This window comes from Cyprinodon tularosa, unplaced genomic scaffold (assembly GCF_016077235.1).
Source record: "Cyprinodon tularosa strain WSP-4 unplaced genomic scaffold, ASM1607723v1 ctg13, whole genome shotgun sequence".
Lineage (NCBI taxonomy): Eukaryota > Metazoa > Chordata > Actinopteri > Cyprinodontiformes > Cyprinodontidae > Cyprinodon > Cyprinodon tularosa.
In genome coordinates, this window is record NW_024038114.1 from 2032294 (window position 1) to 2057831 (window position 25538).

Sequence of the window (25538 nt, forward strand, 5' to 3'; positions counted from 1 at the left end):
GCCTGTGTGCGAATGTGGATGAAGCCGTCAGCCCCAGAGTTTTTTCTTATTTTATTGCATTTTAGGTTTTAGTGAGGATGGAAACTCCCAAAGCTGGGCCTGTTAATGCTGTTAAACTGGGGACACACTTAAAGGGAGATAAGATTTCTCAGACTTCTTCACACATATTCTGATCTCTAACTTATTGAAAGCTAGTTTCAAAAGTAGGAGACATGCAGATGTTTTATTGAAATATATGAAACTGTATCAAAAAGGATACTATGCCGACAAGTTCATGTGGGGGTTAAAAATGCAAATATATAATTACGGGTTTACATACAGCGACAGTGCTGAATTTATCCAAGAATGAGAAAAGAAAAGATTTAAACATCTAAACCAAATCGCCTTTTCCAGAACTATGAAGGCACAAGAAAGCATCCCCGCAGCATGATGCTCCCACCACCATGTTTCAAAAGTAGGAATGGCTTAATTAATTTCCTCCACCTTTAGCATTTTACTCGTCTGCCAAAGAGTTCTGCAATAGCCTCATCAGAGCGAAGGGCATTTTTAAAGATGTGGATGAACTTTAAAAAGGGTTTTTGTTTGTCTGTACTTCTGGAAACTCTTTCATAACGACCAGATTTATAAAGTAGATCAGTGCTATTAAAATAATTTTTATATCAGGCAACATCAAGTCTTTAAAACAGCTGTTTACAGCTGTATGAATGAAACTCTGATATAAATTTTTTTCATATTTCAGGTTAGAAAACAAACAATTAACTATTAATTAAAGAAGAATCTTCTCAAAAAGTCAAAAAAACTGAAATATAAAATTCAGTTATAAATTATTTTAGGTGACATTTGATAAAGACAGAATGATGATTAAATCATCGTCAGCTGCTAGGAACATGTTTGATAAAATTCTTACATTCAACCATAATATTTGGATGTATGAACATATACATGTAAAATCACAAACATTGATAAGTACAAACAAAAAAAATAGTTCTGTAATAAACACATTTAATCATTTCCAAACTTTGAATGACTTAGCTTGACATGACCTATTCCAAGCCTTTTTAGACTCTTAAGGGCTAATTAGTAAATTAGCAGGCCAAATGTTTGACATGAGGAGCAGAGCATGAGGCACTGACCTCTGCAGCTCCTCCAAAGTGACCAATGAACTCTCGCTTTTTTTTTAGTATTCCTGCATGATCAATGGCGTGAGGAGGGATAAATATCAATGTATGCCACGTTTTTTAGATTTGTATTAGTTTTGTTAAAATACACTGAAGTCATCCTTTCCTCCTCCACTTTACATTGAAGAACAATTATTTTTCTGAATGTAAAGCAAAATATCACAAAAATGACAAACAAGGTTTCAGGAGATATGATGCATGTCTGTCAAGAGGTGCAACATAAAAACGGTACCGTTCCTCTTTGTGTTCTAGCCCTCATGTTAAGTATCACAACTCAGAATATGGCATAATGTGAATCTAATGAAAGGAACAGGAAACTACAGGTTACATTCCACAGCTGTTTTTATTTTTATTTTGTGTTTATCAGGACACACAAGCTGAAGAAAATTGAACTATTTCATCATTATCGTTATTGACTAACGCTGAAGCATCAACAGACCTCAGCATATAAACACAATGCCAGCCGATACACACCCTCACACACACTTCTGTTAAACTGAATGAGTGCTTATCAGTGTGGTGGTGGGACCACACACAACCGAGGACTGAAAGTCATAACAGTCGTAGGAGGTCCTCAACAAGCTGTCAGCATGTTTGGAAGTCTCCCTCCTCTCTCTGTGCTCAGAAAGAGGCTCCTCACCCAGACATTATTGGTTCTACTGCTGGCTCTACAACGTCTGTACTTCAGGTTTGCATCATCGCACAGGAATTTATATTACACATATTAAAAGTGCACAATATGTCAAATCACAACAGTTTTTGTAATATCGCTATTTTCAGTTTTGTAATCCCAGATGTTGGTTATTACATTTTAGCATTCAAACTCTGTTCTTTAATAATGTACTAAACTTGCCCGATTGGAGGGTCTAAACCAGGCATCCTCAAAATGCTTGAGGGCCGCTGTCCTGCAGGTTTTAGAGGTTTCCTGCTCCAGCACAGCTGATTTACATTGATAGTTGATTAACAGGCTTTTGCTGAACTTTAATCATCAGAATCAGCTGTGCTAAAGCAGAGAAACCTCTAAAAGCTACAGGACAGCGGCCCTCAAGGACCGAATTTTGGGATGCCGGGTCTAAACTGTCCTTTACTCGCACACTATATGTATATTTCTTTATTACTAAAGATCACAATAGATAGTACGAGCATTTTTATGCTGGGAAAGAAAAACGAGAGAGAAAAATGTCGGTTTTCCTGATATAATGCTGCCCTAATGTAAACTAAAGTTACTTTTTGTGATCATTAAATAGCTCCTGGCATCAGTGTGTCTGTAATTACAAACAGCAGAATTTAGCCAAATTAGTTTACTTTCTTGAATAACCCAACTACCCTTATAATTTATGCATATAAAATTGTTAAGGTTGGGTAATTAGGAAGGTCATTTCAGTAGTTTATTTTCCTGAATTCCTCATCTAGGAGTTATTACATGTTTGGGATCATTGTCCCATTAAAAACACCAACTGTGTTTAGGTTCCAACCAAGCAGCTGCTGACTTGAGTTGAAAGAAGTGAGGCTGGGCCTCCATGATATCTTTTCTACTCACCCTGCACAATGCAACACATTCTGGCATCAGTGTTCTGCTAGAACGTCAGCCTATGTCCAGCTTTTCGACAATCTTAACCCAACTGTTACCCTCAGAAGAGGGGAAATGGTTCGGGTGGTCAGGAAGACAGGTTTAAGCTCAGACCAGAAATGGGTTGAGCAATTTAAACATAATCCACAAACTATATAGAAACTATAAACATATATACAAATATAACAAAATATATAAAGAATGGATTTAATTAATACATAATTAACTATATAGGCCTCAATTAAATATATAGATTTTATTTTAAGAAGTGATTATCAAAATCACACATCCATCAAAGTCAAGGAGGCGGGACCAGGGTTGCCGCCATAGAAACCCTCACGTTTGATTGTCTGCTTCTCACCGAGCAAAATAAAACAACTTCATCCTGGAAATATTTTACTATAAAATCAATATTAACATTGAAAAGGTAAAAGTAACTCAATACACCTCTCAAAACTTATTTGCAGCATAATGGGTAAGTAATTCTAGCCTCTATATTCATTATTTGGTCTGACTGACTAACACTGGCTCATGTTCTCACATTAGAGACCTAAATAGGTCTATAGAGGCTGGAGTTTCTCACTCAAAATGTGTAAATAGTAACACATTTTTTTAAATTATTTACAACTTTTATGTGAAAATATTGACTTTAGAGTAAAAGAGGTAGAAGTTGTCTTATCTTACTACGGGAGAATCAGCCAATCAGATGTCAGCGTTTCTATGGAAGACCCGTCCTTGGAGTTTGATAGTTGAAACTGACAGTTTAACTACAAAGAAAAATAATGAAATGTAAAAGAATTCATTTTCCAAAAATGACTATTACTAATGTCATCATCTAAAATAAATGTTTTAGTACTGTATTCAATGTCAGATTAATTTATTTTATTTGACATTTCCTACTTTAATGGTATATTTCATTATTCAATGATGTATGAAATACATACATTTATTTATGTCATTCTTAATTTACACCCATCTATTTAATGTTTTTTTATTTATTTAATTTTGTCCCCCTTAACCCTCCATAGTTGTTTAAAGCTTGGCATGAACTGTGCCATGTCTGTCTGTGACTATAATTAACTCACTTTATAAAACCCCAAAAAGACAACAGAACATTCTGACCCTCATATTTATGTAAATACTTGACGTATTTCACATTTACCCAATATACTATTAGAACATACTTTAACACAATGATCCTAGTTTTAATGAAAGTTTTCAGATGATCAAAGGGATTGTTGTTGCCATAAACCATAAAAAACAAATAAAAGTTAACCTATTTGCACCTTGCATGTTTGAGTCCATACATCAGCTGCTCCTGCAGTAAAGAACAAAAAATCCTCTGCAAAAATACTTTCTTTAACATAATAACTATAATCTGCTGAACTGAAAGTAAACAGATCGGCATGTGGATGCTTCTCTGGCCTAATTATGATGTGTATGTTTGCCGGCTGCAGAATCTGACAGAAAAATTACAATCCTGCTTCTGTTGTGTTTGATCCAGAAGCACAGAAAGCTCTGGTTATCAAACAAAATAAATGATAAAACCCACCCATCACATTAACATCTGAGAGAGAAAGGGAGGCAACAGGTGGAGGTGTTGATCTGTTATAGATTTACTGTCACAGTGCAGAGACCAGCAACTTGTTCTTTAGAGCAAACAACACAAAGGTACAGGTGCTGGTCATAAAATTAGAATATCATGAAAAAGTAGATTGATTTCAGTAATTCCATTTAAAAAGTGAAACTTGTATATTATATTCATACATTACATACAAACTCATATATTTCAGATGTTTATTTTGTTTAATTTTGATGATTACAAATGACAACAAATGAAAATCTCAAATTCATCATATCAGAAAATTAGAATATTGTGAAAAGGTTCAAAATTGATGGCCCCTGGTGCCACACTCTAATCAGCTAATTAACTCAAACCACCTGCAAAAGCCTTTAAATGGTCTTTCAGTCTAGTTCTATAGGCTACACAATCATGGGGAAGACTGCTGACTTGACAGTTGTCCAAAAGACGACCATCGACACTTTGCACAAGGAGGGCAAGACACAAAAGGTCATCGCTAAAGAGGCTGGCTGTTCACAGAGCTCAGTGTCCAAGCACATTAATAGAGAGGCGAAGGGAAGGAAAAGATGTGGTCGAAAAAAGTGTACAAGCAAGAGAGATAACCGCACCCTGGAGAGGATTGTGAAACAAAACCCATTCAAAAATGTGGGGGAGATTCACAAAGAGTGGACTGCAGCTGGAGTGAGTGCTTCAAGAACCACCACACACAGACGTATGAAAGACATGGGTTTCTGCTGTCGCATTCCTTGTGTCAAGCCACTCTTGAACCACAGACAGCGTCAGAAGCGTCTTGCCTGGGCTAAAGAGAAACAGGACTGGACTGCTGGTGAGTGGTCCAAAGTCATGTTCTCTGATGAAAGTAAATTTTGCATTTCCTTTGGAAATCAAGGTCCCAGAGTCTGGAGGAAAAGAAGAGAGGCACTTCATCCACGTTGCTTGAAGTCCAGTGTAAAGTTTCCACAGTCAGTGATGGTTTGGGGTGCCATGTCATCTGCTGGTGTTGGTCCATTGTGTTTTCTGAGGTCCAGGGTCAACGCAGCCACATACCAGGAAGTTTTAGAGCACTTCATGCTTCCTGCAGCTGACCAACTTTTTGGAGATGCAGATTTCATTTTCCAACAGGACTTGGCACCTGCACACAGTGCCAAAGCTACCAGTACCTGGTTGAAGGACCATGGTATCCCTGTTCTTAATTGGCCAGCAAACTCTCCTGACCTTAACCCCATAGAAAATCTATGGCGTATTGTGAAGAAGAAGATGCAATACACCAGACCCAACAATTCAGAAGAGCTAAAAGCCACTATTAGAGCAACCTGGGCTATCATAACACCTGAGCAGTGCCACAGACTGATCGACTCCATGCCACGCCGCATTGCTGCAGTAATACAGGCCAAAGGAGGCCCAACTAAATACTGAGTGCTGTACATGCTCATACTTTTCATGTTCATACTTTTCAGTTGGCCAACATTTCTATAAATCCTTTGTTTTTATTGGTCTTCCGTAATATTCTAATTTTCTGATATGATGAATTTGAGATTTTCATTTGTTGTCATTTGTAATCATCAAAATTAAACAAAATAAACATCTGAAATATATGAGTTTGTATGTAATGTATGAATATAATATACAAGTTTCACTTTTTAAATGGAATTACTGAAATCAATCTACTTTTTCATGATATTCTAATTTTATGACCAGCACCTGTATATGTGGTATATTGCAGATTTTCAGAAACATGGAGTTCAAATTTACTCCCTCCTCCCTCCTGCCAGGCTTCACTGAAGGCATCAGCTCCCTGTTTTTTCCCCTCTTTCTGTTCTCCACATCCCCTCTCCATGCATTTGTAATCAGGGATGTCTCAGCTTAATCAAAGCACAGCTCAGTGCGCAGCTACACCTGTCACCTCTCTGCTGGGCTGCAAATCACTCTGTGCAACTGCACTATGCAAGAGTTCTCCTTGATTTCTTCAGAGTTTTAATCAAACAGTCAAACTTTCGTAGTTTTTTTTTTTTTTTTTTTTAGTTGTTGAGATAAATATTCCTCTTGCATAGGGACATGCAAGGTTTATCTTCTGACTTTGGGTACTTTTATATAAATCCAAGGTTTCACTTTCCTGTCTTCTATGCGCACAGATAACACACCACATGCTTTTAGGATTAGATCTAATGACAGTAGAAGGATAAAAACCAACAAATCTAGAGAACCACTGGTTAGCAAAACTAAAAAAATTATCAGATTCTTCTCTTAAAAATAATAATAAAAAAATTATATATATATATATATATATATATATATATATATATATATATATATATATATATATATATATATATATATATATATATATATATATATATATATGTGTGTTTTACATAAATCTGAATAATGTTTTCTTGCCTTTTTTTTTTATCCATAAACCCTTTTTAATTGAGTATTTTTAGAAGCAGAGGTAACTGCGAGATTGTATTTTATTGTTGATTAGGAAAAAACAACAGAAACTAATTATGAATCTATGGTTGTTCCTGCCAATGAATACATTGCAGGCATTTATTTTTTGGCTTTGCTTTTTTCATTGGTTTAGCCCAGGTGTGTCTTTCTTCTGTCATTTATTTTGTACATCTTGCTCCCCAGTCAGTGAAAACACCAACACCAAGGCGTGTTTTTGTCAGGTCAGATGTTTGAGTTTTGATCAAACTGAAATTTGCCTGATTCCCGTCAATAGCAGGCGAAGTGAATAATAATAATACCTTTAAACTATTTGCTTTCAGCAGTTGATCCTAGAATCAATCCTTGCACTCTTGGATCTGTCTTTTGCCTTTGATACCATTAATAAAAGTTCCCTTTTTCACATCTTTAGATCTGTGTCAGTGCAAAAGCTACAGCCTTGAAATGGTTAAAATAGTACCTCAATGAATGGAGCTCAATCCATTAGAAAATTATTGCTATACTTGGTCTTATTTTACATGTGGTGAACCTTAAGGCTCCATTGTAGGTCCCTTCCTATTTTCTATGTACCATATAGTGTCGGCTTTTAATAGGATTTGTTATTGAAGTACGGTACTAATTAACACTGCTGCCATCTACCTTTAAACAGATTGTTTTCTAAAGGCAAATTGTCATAGTTTTCATGATGATTTGCAAGATTTACAAAAATTGATTGAAATCAACTTTTTATCTTGTAGAAAACCAAAACTATAATTCGTTTTGGCCAATTAGATGTGATGACAATGTGATTGGATCATTAGCTTCTTCCACACCTTAATTTACAAGAAAACTAGGTGTGATCTTCTATGGTGCGTTTAAATTGAATAGATCAGTTATGTGGTGAAGAGTTTTATTCCAGCTAAAAATAACTAACGCCTATCGACGGACTTTAAAAATGTAATTCATGCATTTAAAATCTACCAGAGATTATGCTCCTTAAGCTGGTACTAAATTATCTATAGAGCGGCTACAAGCTCTCTACAACACTGCTAAAAAATAAAAGGTAAATGCTGCAGTTCTAACCTTTACAGCAACCACTTCATGTTCATTTCAAGGTGAAGTTCAGGACTTTACTGCACACCTTTAAGTCTTGATGGGATGGCAACCTCATACCCACCTGAACTGGAAAACCTTTATACTCCATCCAAGGGTTTAAGGTCAAAAACCAACTATTAGACACTGAGAACACAATTAAAAGCAGAGAGGACTGAGCTTCCTCTGTGTCTCACCAAAGCTGTGGAGCAACCCATGTTAGCATAACCAATCTACACAGAAGGTTCATCTATTTATTGCTGTGTTTTAAAAAAGACCATGCTTATTTTGCTGCTTGTTTAAGTTAAAACCACATTTGTTGCTGTTTTATCCCTCTCTTTATTAAACTTCTTATCATAAAACAATGATAATAATAATAATAATAATAATAATAACAATAATAATAATAACAATAATAATAATAATCTAAATTCTCCGTTATTAAACTGGTACATTATGTTTTTTAGGTTTGTAACATCATATTGGACCATGCTAAACACAGATTTTCCTTCACAAAGCCTTTGAAGGGCAACATTTATGTACAAAATGTAAAGCTGTTCATGAAAGTTTTGTTTTTATAATGTTTTTTTTTGTTGGCATTCATATAAATATATTGGTGGCAATGCTACAGTGCATTTGATTGGTTTTTGGTATACATCTATTTTAAATTTATAGCCCCCCCCAGGAGAAAACTCCAATAGCCGCCACTGGCAGAGATGCGACCGTTTACTCTTACAAAAATGAACATACAGCTCTCCCATCTTTCAGGCCATGATATACACACCTCATAGGATCATCACTATTACACCATCATAGGATGGGCCGAAATAGAAAAGATAAACACAGACATGTATGTATGTAGAGGTGTTTTTTTTTGTTTTTCCCTTTTACAGTTGCACATTTCAAGTTTTTCTGTTTTCAAGTTCATGTTTGCTGACAGATATTTAATGAAGATAAACTGTGCCTTCATCAGTAGTGGATTATAGATATACAGTTAAGTTCACAAGTGGGCCAATTCAATTCAGTTTGGTTCAGGTAGATATTTAATGATGCAGAAAATAACAATCTGATTGTACAATTTATTTATCACATTTATAATAATAAATATTTGCTATAAAATATTTGCTCGCATGCTTGCATTAATTATCTGTGCCCATGCTTTTTTAAAATAAATAATTGCCGAAAAAATGTTTTGCTTGCACGCAAAGCACGCTCACATTTTTTTCTGGTGCCCTATCGTGCCCGTGTATAGTGTTGGGTCAGGTGATGTGATAAAATGTGATGATTTTAAAATCTGTTGTTGATTCATTTAGCATTAATGATAATATGGTATCATTAACATATAATTATTATGATTAATTCTATTATTCATTTATATATTCAGTTGATATAGTGGCATCATTATTAAAAACCGTTCATCATCTCATGCGCGGTCTATCTATGACCTCAGACTTGGAGGTGAAAAAATTTTTCATGCAGGATTAGTTTGACTACAGCAGTTTAAATAATGTTACTAACACATTTAGTTTAAAAGTGTAAACCAAAAGAAAATGGCAACAATCGCCAAATAAAGACATATATAGACAGATCAGCGAGGTGGTTGACCCAACACAATATTCTTATTTATGAATGAATAAAAATCTCCTAAAAACCCAACAAATTTAGCTTCAGTCTGGTTAAGGATTTTGTATTGTAGAAAGACACAATTTGTTATATAAGTTTTGAATAAGACAAAGTAACACAAAATAGGCAGACATAGAGCAATTAGAGACCAAGTCAAGCTTTGTTACCTTTGGTGCATGAAGGAAAAATACAGCCTGTACCCCAACAAAAGAAGCCAAATTAAGAATTAAACATTTTCCTTCATTTTTCTAGATGTTTAATAAAAATAAACATATTGCAATCAAAGAGAAAATATATACATTCTAAACTCCCCTTTATTATGCTATATGATTAGCTGTGTAGATTTGGATTCATTTACTGGAGGATTTTACCCTCTTCTGTGTCAGTGCATATGCTGCACTCACTGATGCACTAACAGTACCTGGGGGGGGGGGGGGGTCGAATTTAGCTCCACGCCATTTTTTGGTACAATTTATCCTTCTGTTGTTTCTTTGTACACAGCATAACTCTTTTGACGTAAAGCTGTCAGGCCATTCGGGGCTTAAAGGTGGCAATGCTGCAGTGCAAAAAGCAAAACAGCAACAACAAAAAACATTCCTCTTCGGTTATGTCACAACATGTAAGCTGACATGGATGCAGCTGTATCTGTGGCTGTATGGGAAAAAAAATGTGTTAGGATGACTCATGTAGCCTGAGCTTGAGCAGCAATGTAGAATCGCCCCGTTTTGTTGTGATGGCATAACCGGTGCGAAATCTTGCAAACAGTAAACATGTTGCTACCAGAGGGTATAAACATATCTAAGGTCACAACATCAAAACAAAAAAACAAAGGAATGAGAGAACCCTGAAAACTTGTCCTCCACAGCAGCCATTGTGCAGAGAAATTAAGTTGAATAAACCAAGGATCACAGTCCATAGAAACATTACATTTATGTCCATACCAGGTGTTTACATTAAATAGAAATCATTCTTAAGCCTGCTATTAAATTTGACTAAACTTTTCCTGTAAGGTGGGATATGATTACCAAAATAATAGATAAAATCCAAGCAAAACAGCTTTAATTACTTTCTTTCCAGCAACATCCATTTCAGTGGAACATGTGAAAAATAGTTCTCCTTTGTGTCACATTATGAATTATCTAAATGAAGTCCAGGCATTAGAAAGAGAGCTGCAGACCTTCATAATTCTGGTTTATCCTTGAGGACAATTTACAAACACCAGAAAGAGCCACATTCATCTGTTCAAACCATTATATGCAGCTATAGACAGTTCAGATGGAGATCAGTGTCATGACATAGAGGTACAGCACAACACAAAAACCTGAATATAGTTTGCAAATATGTTTGCAGGGTGCCCTGTATAAGGGAACGCCATGATAACAAAAAAGGAAGTCTAAAAGCTTGAGAACTCCAGAGTAGCAGAAACATTATACCAGCTGATGATTTCATGTAAAACTAGGCAATTAAAATAAGATTCAGCCTGACAGACGGCAGGCGGCAAATGTTGGCGCCATCTTGCCACAAGAAGAGATTTAACACAAGTGCGACCTTAGAAGAAGTTTGAGTTCAGATCTCCTGTTACTGCCAGATGTTCCTAGAATTAATCTCGTGACATAAGTGGACAGTCCTCTTTATGTTGATCAATCTGGACTACTTACTTAACTTACTGTAGGGATGGCTACCTTAAATAAATGAAGCCGGTTTGAAAGACACATTTATTTACTTTGCGTGAAAATTTTCAGTTGATCAAAAATATCAACTCTTATTTTCTTTTAGACTATTTGTTGCATTTAAGCTATTTGCATTTTATTGTTAATTTTTCATGGGATTTCCTTTCTAAACTTATGGAACTGTGCAGCACTTTGATAACATTGGTCATGTGAAGCGGTTTGTGTATAAAAGGTAGATTAGTTGAGGTCTAATAAGTCTATAGGAGGGACTGGGGCACTTCACGTAACGGACAGCCTCACAAGAAACTAGAATTGTACACAAACATCGACAGAAAATCTTCAGATATCCGCCTGGATTTTCAAGTTAAAGCCCACATGGGTCTGAACTGATAATTTGCAACTTTATAATAAGATAGTCTGTGTTTTTGTTGCTTTGGAGGGCTGTGGGGTGGGGCTGGAGGGGGATTATGCTGTTGTATATGAAATGTCTGATATCAGCTGTAAAACTCAGTCTCCATGTTAGATAATGTCTTTAAGGGTTTAGTGATAACACAGAAAATGCTTGTTTTGACTGAAAGTGTGCTTTATTATGATAGGGATGTCACAATTACTCAACACCTGCATAAGTGTTTGCTTTAAAGGTGTTTGACAGTTTTCATTAACTAAATTGGAGTTAATTGACTTAATTAGACCTTTGGGGGCTCTATAATGAGTCTTCATTTACTTCAGCTGTGATGCACAAATACATCCCACTGAGATATTCAATGCGAGTTACAATAAAAAGAAAAGCTTCAAGGAAAACCGAGACAATTATTTCAACAGGCATGAAGGGCCTTGGTTGCACTGTTCCCCCTTCTCCCAAAAAACAATCTTAACTCATCAAGAGATACTATAGAACAAGTGCTAATCCTAATGGCAGCAGAAGAAAGCCTAAAGTTTCACAAAGGTCCCACTGTAGCTCAGATCATATGAGAGAAACCTCTGGATGACTGGAAGAAAGCTGAAGAAAGAGCAGATAAAACCTGGAGCAAGTGATTCAGAGGCAACTTATACGCAGGCACAAAACAAAGAGGGACCTCATGATGTTATCAAAAGTTGATGTTAGGAGTTTTCTGAAACAGGACTGATGAAGCAAGGAGAAGATTTGTGGACCAATAGTATGTCCAGCATCACAAAGATCAGATTTTAGGGTATAGTTTACCAGTGGTGTGAAAAAGTAAACACACTTGTTACTTAAGTAGAAGCATAGATACTGCAATTTGAAAAAACTGGTAAAAGCTGAAGTATCAACTTGACCTGTTTACTCAATTAAAAATGAAAAAGTATGTGCTCTAAAAACTACTTAAAGTATAAAAGTATAAAGTAACCTTTAAAAAAAAACCAGCCAGATGCCACTATATCAACTGAAAGCTCAATTTTTCGACTATTTTGAAAAATTCTTTGAGATAGGGCAAGTTGTTCTCTTGTTGTTCTCCGTCTTCATCTCCTGATACGCTCTCGCCTGTGTCCGACCTTTCTGCAGAGTGCTGAAGTGCATCAGAAGAAAACTTTAAGATACCTTGTCTCAGTCACTTTTTTGAATTTCTGACACCATTGGCAATTAGCCCCAAAGTACAACGACAGAAAATTGAGTAGAGGGAGCAGGAAAACATAATAAAAAAGACTAAATTTGGTGAATCCAAGTCAAATTTCGTTTCCTCTGAGTTCATTGAAGTCTGATTCTTTAGTCTGTAAGGGCCTAAGCGTTTTTTATTTGTCCCCTTAGCTGTAGCAGAGAGGTAACACAGAGAGACAGCCAGGTAAGGTACATCTGTGTTGAGCCATCATGAGGTCATCGTTAATCACTAACTAGCAGGATTTGTTGGTCTATTGTGAGATTTGCACAAATAGAGGGAAATACTGAGTGACGCTTATTTTGATTGTGAAAATTTCCCATCATCAACCTGTTTGCGTCAGTGCTGTCCTCCCTGCAGTCCAGTCATCACTGTTATGTGGATCGACATGGAAGCTAATGATTCCCTTTAACCTGAGCTACTGATTGACTCTTCATCATAACAACAATCAGGTCTCTCTGTTTGTGTTCCTTCAGCATGTTTATACTGACTTTCAGTGTAAGCGGCAAAGAGAAGGTGGACCAACAAATCAGCTGAGCAGCTTGAAGCTGTAGTTTCTTTCTAAATGGAAACTTTAGATAATTGTAGAGCACAGCAATATTTGTTCTTCCTTTGCTTGTATAGGAAGCTAAATGCCGATTTCACTATTATCTGGTGGCTTTAGTTTCACTTCTTTTCTTTTTTTTAACAGCCCCACAGTTCTATTTATGGTTTGAATTAGCAGGAGGTAAGGGAGCCATATGAGTTATGATTTATTTATTAGGGCTAGAATAATATACTCTAAACTTGTATCTTGACACATTTCTTTATTTATCTCGATATACGATTTTAATAATGATATAGAACAATTAAAGGATTAGGAAGACTACCAAGAATGCCAACAACAGATGCCTGCACAAACTTATGACATTTTATAAAATCAAAGTGCTTGACTTGTTTTAAATTGGAATACCACTAATTTATAACATCATAACAGAACATTTATGAAATTATGTTGGTAGCGAAAAAGATCCAAACTGTTCTGACGCAAATTGTATTGGATCATTTAATAGAATTTAGTACAAGAATGTCAAACTCCAATATGGCCTTAAACAGCCTACTTCAATCAGATTCATTTTATATTTATATCTCCATAGAGTGAATGCTGTTGGATGGGCACCTGTGGATACAGACCTTGGATGCTATTCCATCAATAAGTATATTTTTATGCGCTGGATGATTAAGCTTTTATTGTTGGGGATGGTTCAGAATGAATCAACTATAACAGCAAGTTCAGCGGATGTTAGAAGTTAAGTTTCCCTTTTATAGCAGTTTAGTTTTAAATTTAACTCCATTATTTCTGCACAGTGATTCAAACTGTATCAGATGCTCATTAAAACCAGCTTTGCAGCATAGCTACAATTATAGCCGGATGTGTTTTTTGTGCAGGTGAGCAGGAAAATATGTGCTGATGCATAAAGTAGGAATATAAATATATAGGAATGAAAGGATCTGAAAGAGACCTGGGCTCGGGGAAAAGCCTTTCTCTTGAAACACAATGCAGTATGGTGAGCTACAGCTAAATAAATTATCACGGGGGCTATTTTTAAGCTGAAGTGTAAATGCAGTAATCCTTGGAGCAGGAGCTGCGAAGTGCACAGAAGCCACATCAGGGAATACAGCTCTGCCTTTATCTTCCCCTAGTGCCTGCCTCACTCTCTCATCCTTCACACACATACAGCTCTTCTTCCACTCCACATCCCTGCACCTCCATCTTTCCTCACTCTACGCGTTTCTTCGTTTTCTCTTTCCCCTCAGTCTTTTCTCCCTGCGCCTTTTATATGGTAAAAGCCTCTTTTCTGTGTCGGAGTATTTTCCTTATCGCTGAGCCCGCTGTGGGGACTCCACCAACTCCTATTGTAATAAACAATAACAGACCTTTGAACACGACAGGGAGGGGGGGCATGTAAGCGGCACCCAAAGAAGCAGCAGTCAGAGGATATTAGGCCACACTGGGTCATTCTTCAATTTGGCAACAAGTCTTTAAGCACCATGTAATGTGAAGGCACCTATTTTTTTTTAATACTCTCTACTCTTTTGTGGGAGAATACCATCAAGCCCAGTGAGAGTTTCTCTGAAAGAAGCTGCGGCTCTTGTGTGAGGTGGTATTATGTTGGTTTGGTATGTGAGAAAAGACCCTCCTCTGGTGCTCTTTAATAGCACATAATGGGGTATCGTTAATCACCGGGGTTGGCTGAGGTTTTACAAGGTTAATGACTGTGCAGCCAGCCTCTCAGCAGAGTCCCATTGGTTTGGTGTTTACAGTCTCTGCAGAAACTTGGGCTTCAGGTACTGTGTATTTACACTGCTCGCATAGCTGCAGGACATTTTACTGCTATGTTTGTGATAAAGCAACGCAAAGTAGAGCATAATTTAAAAAATGAAGTGAAAATCCGTGTGTCTGTAGGCATCCAAACCTCTATGACTCAGTATGTGATACAATTACATTTTGTTGCAACTATTTTTATAGTTTTTTAACTGTGTCAATTACCCAGGAGGACATATAAATACTAGTTTATTAAGGTTGAATGAAAACAAGTTTTGTAGAATGTCTTAGAGAAGTAGGAGAAGTGCCCCTATTAGATCAAGGAAAATATTATTAGGAATTGTGAACCATTGAGATTTTGAATTAAATTAATGTTTAATTAATTGTGGTTTATCAATAAATCTTATTGTGGTTAGCCTGCAAATTGTCCAAATTCAACATCATTTCACTTAAATCTCACCCCTTGGTTGTTATGAGATAAGCATCAAAAGGCAGTAGTGGTGTATAAACCCCACATTGGCTGTTTTGGGTCAATTCCACTTGTCTGTTTGTTTGTTTTTTCCCAGAATGTCCCTTTATTTAATCATCCATGCTTCACATTAACTCTGACCAGCTTCTATCACTGCTGAAGTAAAAAAAAAAACAATCCACAGCGTGACGCTGCCACTGTCATTTTCCCCTGAAGGCCGTGGTGTGTTCAGTGGGACGGTTTTTCACCTTATACATTTTTTTTCCGATTGGGCTGAAACGTTCATAGCACTGGAACGTTTTCTTCCACATGTTTGCTTTGGCTTGATGCAAATCCGACTCCTTAGTCCATGGTTTTAACAAATATACTCTATTGATAGTTTTCATAGAGCTCAGAATTGTAAAATGCTCATCAAATAGTTGACCTGCGCATAGATTATTCCACCTGAGCTGTGTATCTCAGCAGCTCCTCCAGGTTTACCATGGACGCCACTGTCTGAATAGCGCTTTCTTTGCCTTTCCTGCCTTTTTAGGAGGATCATCTTGGAAAGTCTGCTGTCATGGTGATACATTTTATAATATACCTCTGATTTAAACACTTTATCCCGGATGCTTTTTTATATTAGTGGTGAGATTAAATTATTTTATCTAGGGTGTTCTGAGTTTTTGTTTTATTTATTTTTTGTTTTTATGGGCTCGGTTAGTGGCTTGATGCCCATTGACTGTCAGAAAGCTGTATAAACGTAATTTTGTTTTGTATACACACTGTGTATACAAAATGACAATTAAGTTTGTCTAAGTCTAAGTTTTCTTTAAGCAAGAGTCGTTGTACCGTTTCTACAAATGATGAACTGGTTAGCTGACCTACAAAATAGGGGAAGAGTCAGGCTGGGTATGATCATGACTCTACTACCTGAAGAGTAGAAGAAACAAAAAGCTGTCTGTGGTTTCCCATCTTCACTGAGCTCTGGACATCTACCCTGATTGTGGATGGTGAGGACAGAGCTAAACTTGTCTCGACTCTAGCATGCTGACTGCTTCAAGTTCTAAAAATCCTAAATGCCGGGAATATTAGAGCCACTTGGAGTTAATAGTAAAAAAGGTTTTTGCCTTGATATTAAAACAAGTACCTATAATTTTTCCTTTAAGTATTTAATGGAATAATTTGAGTATTTCTGTGGTGAAAAGATGTAAAAGATAAAAGCGCTACACCTACCTCCACTTTCATGGAAAAAATGATTTAGCTGAAAGTTAAGAACCCAACAATATTCTATAATACAGATCTAGAAAATTATGGCTTCAAAGTTTTTAAAAAACTCACCAGGTCCAAAGGATTTTGCAAATATATTTGTTCTTTAACTAAATGAAGATAAAAATATAAAATACATATATTTTCAGTTATTGAAAGTTTCTAGTAAGAGAAAAGAGGCTTTAGAGAAGCATTACTAGAAGCATGATTAATCACTTCCTTAAAGTTTTTTCTCATGATTAACCAGAACCGTTGCAAACAGCGTCACTTATAAAAGTCAGACATCTCTTGTACGAGGCTGTCTTAAGCAAACTGTTCAAAACACTTTTTGTCTTCACTGAGCGACCATTTAATCTGAGTCATGCATTCGCTTTGCTGCTGAAGGCACCATTTGCACTGATGGCATCATTATCCCTTTTCACTTGGTGACAACTTAAAGAAACAGCCTTCAGCAATTAAACACACACCGAGCAGCACTCTGGTTTCTCCTAAATCTCGCCAGTAAAGAAAAAAGGAGATTTAAAGAGTGATGAAGCTCTAACTGTTCTTATTTTAGTGAAACACTGAAAAAAATCAGCTGATTTGAATCCAAGTAAAAATACAGTCGAGCGTTTCTCTCCGCAGCATCGCAAATCACCATGATGGAAAAATCTAATTTTCTTTCCTACTGAAAACTTTTAGAATTATTTTAATTCCCCTTGAGTGGCTCTAGGTTTCCAGTTTAAACCAATTTGCTTGTCTGGTAATTAAATAAGAAATCAATTGGACAAACAATTAGTTCCTGTGGTGCATTTCAAAGACTTGAAGAACAGTGGAAGCACTCATGAATAAGCATACAGAGTTTGTAATGAGTAAATAGCTTCTCTAGGAAGGAAATGTCCTGCAATCACAGAGAAAATTAATCAATAACATATTGATTCTAGGATTTTTTTTTTTATAACCGTTCATTCTACTTCTGGTTAGCTGCCATTATATGTCTGCGAGGTGTAGTGGATGGAGAAAAAGTCTACAGGGTTCCTTACAGCTACTGATCAAGAGCCAAAAGTTAAGTGTTTGTCCTTAATTGCATGAGGAAGAACATGAATTCTGTGCATTTATTAACCAGAAATAAAATAAAATACTGTAACCTACAACTTATTTTAGTTTGATCGAATACTTTAACTTTCACTGTAATAACTTTCTATGAAAAGTTATCAGCAATAAAAAAAAAAACACACTAACAAATACACACTTAATCTTAGTAAAATAGCAAATATTTGGGTAAATAAATGAATCAATAAGTTATTGAATAAGAATTTAAATACAATCATTTATAATAATAACAATAATAATACAATTGTTAGCAGCTAAATGCATAAAAACATCAGTAAATGAATGAGAAGATTCTAAAAAAGAAACTATGATAATTTAGTAAGTAAATAAGAGAAAAAAAAAAACCATAGAAATAATTGAAATCAACTGATTTAAGAAAACAGACAAAAATGTGTAATTGAAAAATAAGTTTCAGGTTTATGTTTAGATATTGTTCCCACTCAGGGGACGTTTGTTGATCTCAGAGCATTGTGCAGTCATTGTCCCTCCCGTCCTTCAAACCCCAGCTGCCGTGCAGCAAACCACCCAAAGACATTGAGCATTCTGTGAGCGCTACCAGCCTGCAGACTCGGCAGCATTTAACGTATATTTACCAGCTGGAGGTCTGAATAAATAATGACATTCCCTCGTGGGACCATACTGTACCTGCTACAGGGACGTGTCGCCACCCCTGAGCTAAACAGCTTCACCTCACAGTAGAGTTTTTCATGCCGCTGCAGTTATGTAAATGAATATATTATTAGTTTAAGGGGGTGTAGATCACGGTGGCTATGACACGGTGTCTGCAAGCAATGATGTGGGAATATGATGATTGATAATCATTTTAGCTTCAGATTAGGATGAAAAGTAGTAAAAAAATCCTACAGGCAACAAGCCGTTTTCTTGTCCAACATTTTCTTTAGCCACAGAAACAGCAACACTGGAGCAGATCTCACTTCACAGGGCGCACATCCCCTAATAAGATACTCCCTGGTCCCAACCTGTCGGACTGTAATGTGTATGGGTCAACAGACATTGGGTACACAGAGGGAGGTTTATGTGAAGCAGAGAGTCTTTGCTTCGCTGCTGCTGAGCATCAGTGCTACTTTTGTAGCGTTAGACACAGCTGGGTAACAGTAGTAGGTGATAAGGTACACACTTTAGATAGGATTAGATAGCTTGTGCAGAAATGTGTATGTAGCTGTGAATTCAGGAGCACAGTGATGTCACTTCCAATAGATTACAGCATTAGCAAAACTACTGGAAGGCTGCCCAGGCTGTGAGACCCCTTAAAGTGGCTAAAAGAACAACTACACACAGAATGACTATGAAGGTTGAGGGAAAAAATATTTTGCACATGAATAATCTGTGTTTGCATTTTTACATTTTGCACCAATAATGTTTGACTGTAGACCCTCTAAAGCCCCACAGTCTGAAGCGCTTCCTGTCCATTTGTCTCTTAACTAATAGACGGTAGAGTTGAAAAATATCTTCCAGCTTGTAGTTGTTAATGGCAAAAAATGTATTTTCCACCCAGTAACTGTCAGCAACAACTGAAGGAGATGTCTAGTGCTTTATCACCTTCTGGCTTTTTTTTTAAATGTATTTACCAGGTTGAAAAGATATAACAAGTTATATTAACCCTTAAAAATCCCCCTTATAGGCCGTAGTACTTTATATAATCAGGTATTTAAGAATGGTGTGTTTTTAAAATGTAGTGATTTCAATTCTATAACATTTCAAAATAGTCTAGAGAGCATATTTTCTATTAACTTTGACAATTAATCATTAGCCTTTTTTTCCAGTTATCAGGGGAATAAAGGGTAAGATGTTAATCCATCGAGCCCAGAGAGATATCTGATATAAAACAGTACATCTCTAAAGTTATAAAGTGTTTCTTTCTAAGTCTCTATTTGATAGACAGAAATGCGTTAAAATAGTTTTAATTTGTTCTCATTGAATTTCACCATGATGAGAAAGAAAGAAAAAGTTTGAAAAATTGGAATAAGCCTCAGACTTAAAAGATCCACATCCCGACTGTAACTGCAACAAATCTGGACTGAATCAGTTGTAAAACAGAATGTGTATTGAAAAATTATAAATGATAGAAAGACTCCATAAAATATTTTTTAGACCATCCACCTTCGAAATTATTACATCACCATGAAAACCTGCAGAGCTGAAAAAATGGCTAAATACCATAAGATACCCGTGTCATTTGTGACTGTAACTAACTGCAGTCAACATGTAAGGTAAATATGCTGGAGATGAAAAGTAACCGTATGACTTCCTCGTAAATTGGGTCCACAATCAGCTGCTGCTCATCTTCCTATTCTTCAAAATCAGAGCAAGAGTCTGAAGGTTTTTCTATCACAGCATCACTGTCCCTGATCATTTCCTCCAATCGTGACTACAGGTGTTCACTAAAAATCCACACCGCAGAAGAGACCAACCAAAGAATAAATAAAGAAAGTAGAGAAGCACTCGGACCTCCACCATGTAGCTCATTTCCCCCAACATATTGTGACATCTACTTTAATTTAATACCTGGATCATCACTAAAATGTAATGGATTGTTCCTGGGACTGAGGTTCTGTTTATAACTTTGCAGGTTATCTTGTATACGGACAAACAATAGTTTTCTTTTTTTTTTTTTTTTAGAAAGATTTAGAAATAAAAGAAAGCAACTGTTTTTTTAATTAACCTTAGAGCTGGAAAAAAAGGGTAAAACCCCACCTCTACCACCGCCAAAATGCTAACATTTAAGGGGTTGAAGAAACATTTCATATTCTTCATTTTTATATTTTGAGGCACAGATAAATACTGTATTGTTTACCTATTATCCACACACAATGCTCTTTTCAGTTCAAAGAAAACGTTCCCACCGCCCCAGAGTCCATTGGCGGTGAGCTGTACATCAATGCATTTCAGTGCTGCAATGCACTTGGTGATGTAAGGCTTAAATGCAGCTACTTAGGTGTAAAGTAAGAGAAAAGCCTTCTGCTTTTATGCAGATGCCTGGATGAAATAAAGGAAACATCTGACCTTTAAATGCATCAGAATTCAGAATTACTGTTAAAAAAGGCAGCAGTACTCATCTTCTACAGATGAATGCAGCAGCATGGCAGTGCAGATTACTGGAGTGCCCATTAAGAGTTACACAAGTACACTACTGAGAGAGAGAACTTGGTGTGCTGCAGAATAATTCGCCTGCATTAACGCCAGATATGGAGTGAGAAAGGCATCATCTGTTCGCCGGGTAAAAAGCTACTCGTTTTGAAAATATGATGAAGCTGGAAGGTGGGGTCTGCTGGTGCAGGAGAATGATTGTTGACCTGATTTGATTTAGGATTAAAATGGTTCATTTGGGAAGTGAAAGTGAAGAGAGGGAACATTTGCACAAATGATGACTAATTGCAAGAGCCTTGTTCCCACACGCCCTGCAAATAAATGTGTCACCTGTTTTTACCGCCTACTTGACAGTGAGTAATCGCGCAGTGAGAGACATCTGCCACAATACAGGACGGCGCTGCGGCGTCCCGCCTCCGTCCCAGCCAACTGGAGGGAAGAAAGTGAGCGCCTCAGGAAGTTACTGTGAAATGAAACATGACCTCTTTGAAACTGAGAGAAATATCTATATTTAGGAGGTTTTAGGTGAAGAAACAACAATAATTTGACTTGCTTTTACAAAACCGATCATCCATGCATATCATATTACCGGTATTTTCACTGTTTAAAAAAAAAAATAGATAAAACAAGGATAAAATAAGGAGTTTACAGATAAATAAAAAGAGGAAGGGTTTGAGAAAAGTATATATATATATATATATATATATATATATATATGTGTAGGAAGACTAAGACCACAAGTAGAAGGTGTTTAAAGCGAGGAAACAAAGAAAGCTGTTTATCTAATATCTGAAGCAGATGGTGGTGCTAAAATTAAATCAACACTAAAATAATCATAGGCAAGCTGTCTGGCTTCTACATGTTTGTGTTGTAGGTTCAAAACAACATGGAATGTTTTACAAGTTGTGTCTAAAGTTTTGGGAGTATGCTGCATCATGTGGCTGAGATGGGATCAGGTATGGATATAAGCCAGTCCTTTAATAAATAGCTTGTTATTTCTATCTTTTCTTACAATCACTGGCTTATTTGTTGCTCCAAATGTAACAGGGGAGTCTGGAAGACCCAACAGAGAAACTAATAACTTCCTACTCCTTTTTTTCTTTTTTGCTGAGCTGTGGTTAGAAACTTAGAAACAAACACTTCATAAAAACATACCCCAATGCATCAGCGACCATAAGATTTTTTTAAGGTTGTTGCTCTTGTGCCTCATAATTACCTACAGACACAGAAAAACCTTGATCAGTATTGGCTTTGGATAGGCATCACCGTGTGCCTTGACTAATAACAGCCTTTATATTTGAAGACTGGAGCCTCACAGCGCGCACCTCCAATGGATAGAGGAAAAAAGAATGGCAGAAAACTGTCAACTTTTACATAAACATTTGGATTTTTTACACTATCTGATGCCGGGCTAAATGTATCAACGCTGAATTGTGTTATTATTGGAGTAGTTTAACTTATTTCACCATAACAGACTTTAACATACAGCTTCTGACGGGTGAACTAGACAGGGTTTTGGAATACTTCTTAAATAAAATGTGCAGGGTCACACCATTAAGTGAACTTAAAACTAAATAACTAGTTAATGTAGCATAGTTCCCTGCAGGGTCTACCTTTCTCATGCCTCATTCAAAATAGTTATGTTATTGTGAGCTAATTTCTATATTAATGCTGCTGTATGTTTATGCTGCTGGAAGACAGAGACCATTTTTCCTCATTCTGCTTCAATCTGTTGCTCTCATCCCGTTCTGCAGTATTTGTTATTTCCATCCATAACTTTATGTTCTCTCTCCTTTTTCCCATCATAGTTGCTGCATTTGGTCTGTTGCTGTTTGGCTGTGATACCATCCCGGCGAGAAACATCACCTCTTCTGCTTCTATCAACACCTTTGTTTAAAGATGTTGTAGCTTGGCTCATCTGCTTGGCTACGTCTTTCCTGTATAGGGCCAGTTTTTAACAGTTTTTTTTTTTTAATCTTGGCTCATCTGCTTGGCTACGTCTTTCCTGTATAGGGCCAGTTTTTAACAGTTTTTTTTTTTTAATCTCCGCTTATTTCTGTATGTTTGCCTTGAACCCCATTCGGCCTCCGCAGATGACAGCTCACACCGATCCTGGTTCTGTTGCACGTTCTTTCCTGTTAAAAGTAAGTTTTCCTCTCCACTGTCGCTACAAGCATGCTTGGTGTGAGGAATTTCTTTTTTTTTTTTTTATCAGTTTTCTCGGCACTAGTGGCTCGTTTTTTATGACCAGTGGGCTAACAGGAAAGGGGGAATGAGAAAGGGGGTTGTGTTCCGTACATGGGTTCCGTACATGGGTTGTGTGCGCTAACCACTGCACCGCCAAAGCACGCCTGTGTGAGTGATTTCTGAAGAATCAATGACAAAATTCAAGTATAAATCGTCGCCCCAAACTTAACCAGATGGAGCATGTCTTGCAATTTAATGACTCAAATACTATGATTGAAACTTTTAACCAATATGACTGTATTGTCTCTGTAAAATGTCTTGAGATGGCATGCGTTAGGAATTGGTGTTACATAAATAAACTAAAAATAATTGAATGGAGGGGAACAACTCTTCTAAAAGGAGAAACCACCTAGATGCAGAAAATGTTAAAATCATCCACAGCAAAACAAGAGCAGAGCTTTAAAATCCAACTTTCCTGACATTCAGAACAGGCGTAAAACAGCCACAAATCATAATGTCGTTCAGCTTTCCCAACGTTTTTTCGGCAGCAAAGATCAAAGGCACCAAACTAGCAATGCATGCTTGAACGCCTTTTTAAATGAATTGACTGTCAGACTAAGAAAGTTAAGAGTTCTTCAGAAAAATCTAATTGACCTCCTCCAAGTGCTCACAGAAGTTAAGACACACGTGAGCCAGTTCCATCGCTGTTAAACAAAAACTTCATTCTTTATGGCTGATGAAGGAGAAAATTAGTTTGTATTAAAGGATCATTGGTCATGAGACAAGAAGGTAGCATGCAAATCACTTCACAGCTCACCTTGACAACCAAATAAAAAAAGAATAAGGCCAAACAACACCGAGGTAGCAGTGATTCAGACAGTTCGTTAAGAACAGTTGATAGACTCTCTCGCCTCGCCTCTGCGTCTCCTGGTTTTGTGAAAAGCTGCACTGGGGTGATTGATGGCTGAATTCAGGCCTTAATTTGTGGGACGTGAAAAGATTGCAGGGCTACAATGGCTGACAAAATGGGAACAAAGAAAGAGGAGAAATAGACGACAAGCGGAAAATGAAGATGTGAAGATTCATTGTTAGTCCTCGTCACGAGATAACGTGACATTTTCTGGTTTAGTGCATCACTGATGTCTGCTAAATAAGGCAGTAAATATAAGCTGCAAAGTATTGCTGTACCATTTTGGATTCTTTACAAAAACAGATATACAGTAACAATGAACGGATATTTGTAACCATTTTGCTGATTTACAACCTTCAACATTTCATGATAGACTAATAAGGGAAAGACCCAATCATCAGGCGGAGGATGGCTCTCTCCACAGCTTTGTCCTTTAAACGGCATCAATTGTACTATCATCTACACAACTCTTCTTCGCAGAAGTGTTTTGTTAAGCTCCAATTTATTTGGTGATCCCTATATATTTACCAGGAGCGTGAGAAAAATAAAATGTATTTGGGAAAAAATTCACAATATTTTAAAATACCAATAAAGCAATATTTTATTAGACGCTATTGTTCTTGATGGAAAATAATGCTGAATGGACCTTTAAATGTGAAAAACATTTGTAGGGAAAATCTATTTCATCTTTAACTCTCAGCCAGTGGTTGGAAGAGCCTGTTATTCAGCTGCTCTGCATCAGCTGCAGCAGAGAAATATATCTGTTTTCAATAAATATTTTATAAAAATCGCAATATATAATCTTTGGTAATGTATCAGAATATGTCAGGATAAATTGTGTTGTTAGGCATTATCGTGATTTTCATCCTATTCCGAAATTCTTGTCAATATACCCCCCTAAGAGAAGGAAGTTAGAGAAAATGTTGATTGAATAGGAGTTGGATATCTAATAAACCAGCACCACCCATGAATTCAAAAGCCCTCTGAAGGTAGCCAAGTCTGCCTGTAGATCACCTCATACTGATTAACCTCTTCTTTCAAGAAACTTATAATGGAAAAAAGTATCAAAAAAACTCTGCACCTTTTAATTAGATTATTAAACTTTATCTCCGGTTCTGACAAGCATTGTTAGTCCTGTGTGCATCGGCATTAACCAGCAATCCCGTGATTCCCCAAAACTGTGTGACCAGAGTATTTCATATAAAAAGAGCAGTATATACAAATTGAAAGTAGGCATTTTTTTTTTACTTAAAGATCTAGCAACTCCAAAATATTATTGCAAAGTATAAGCTACAAAACAGGCATAAATTGGAGGCAACCAAACTTTATCTGTTTTTCTGAAAACATTTCAACATCTACCCTTTGTCAATGTTGTCAGCTCGAACCAGAGCAATCTGTAGTTGGAGCGCTAAGAATGTCCACAGGAAATTCAATTTTCAATTCAGTTCATTTCAGTTTATTTCTATA

The 25538-nt window shown here is 36.6% G+C and overlaps 1 protein-coding gene across 2 annotated transcripts in view; it reads right to left on the reverse strand.

The window, feature by feature from the left end:
- The window catches only part of samd12 (sterile alpha motif domain containing 12), a 142926-nt gene that overhangs the window by 3363 nt on the left and 114025 nt on the right, over positions 1-25538 (reverse strand). The gene's annotated exons all lie outside the window — the stretch shown is intronic.